The sequence below is a fragment of the Trichechus manatus genome, unplaced genomic scaffold (assembly GCF_000243295.1).
Source record: "Trichechus manatus latirostris isolate Lorelei unplaced genomic scaffold, TriManLat1.0 scaffold00036, whole genome shotgun sequence".
NCBI lineage: Eukaryota > Metazoa > Chordata > Mammalia > Sirenia > Trichechidae > Trichechus > Trichechus manatus.
Window position 1 is genome coordinate 18,012,096 of NW_004443972.1, and position 1,229 is coordinate 18,013,324.

Below are 1,229 nucleotides of genomic sequence, written 5' to 3' on the forward strand. Positions count from 1 at the left end.
TGGAGTCTTTAGGGTTTTCTATGTATAGTATCATATCATCTGCAAACAGCAACAGTTTAACATCTTCATTACCAATTTGGAAGCCCTTTATTTTTTTTTCTTGCCTTATTGCTCTAGCTAGAACTTCCAGCACAATATTAAATAGGAGTGGTGATAAAGGGCATCCTTGTCTTGTTCCTGTTTTCAGCCTCTCTCCATTAGGAATCCTTTGAAATCTTCTGTTTGGCTTTTTTACTTCATCATTTCTTCCTTTCACGTTAGCTAGTCTCCATTCAAGAGCAACATTCACAGTCTCTTCTGACATCCATTTTGGTCTTTTCTTTCTTTCCTGTCTTTTTAATGACCTCTTGCTTTCTTCATGTATGATGTCCTTGATGTCATTTCATAACTCGCCTGGTCTTTGGTCATTAGCATTCTATGCATCAAATCTATTCTTGAGATGGTCTTTAAATTCAAGTGGAATACACTGAATGTCGTACTTTGGCTCTCATGGACTTATTCTAATTTTCTTCAGCTTCAACTTGAACTTGCATATGAGCAACTGATGGTCTGTTCTGCAGTCAGCCCCTGGCCTTGTTCTGACTGATGATATTTAGGTTTTCCATCATCTCTTTCCACAGATATAGCCAATTTGATTCCTGTGTATTCTATCTGGCCAAGGAACTAGACAAATAAATTATGAAACATATGAAAAATGAATGTTGTAGGTCTAAATTTGTTGATGTGGAAAATGTCCACAATATATTGCTTAGTATGTATAATATTGTTATGGATTAAATTGTGTATCAACATGGCTAGGCCATGATTTCCAGTACTGTGTGGTTGTCCACCATTTTATGATTTGGTGTGATTTTCCTATGTGTTGTAAATCCTACCTCTGTGATGTTAATGAGGCAGGATTAGAGGCAGTTATGTTAATGAGGCCTGACTCAATCTACAGGATTATGTTGTATGTTGAGTTTATCTCTTTTGAGATATGAAAGAGGGAATCCAGCAGAGAGGAGAGAGACTTCACACCACCAAGAAAAGAAGAGCCAGGAGTACAGCATGTCATTTGGACCTGGGGTCCCTGTACTGAAAATCTCCTAGACCAGGGAAAGATTGATGACAAGAGCTTTCCCCCAGAGCCTACCAAAAGAGAAAGCCTTCCCCTCCAGTTGGCACCCTGAATTTGGACTTCTAGACTCCTAAACTGTAAGAGAATAAATTTCTCTTTGTTAAAGCCACCC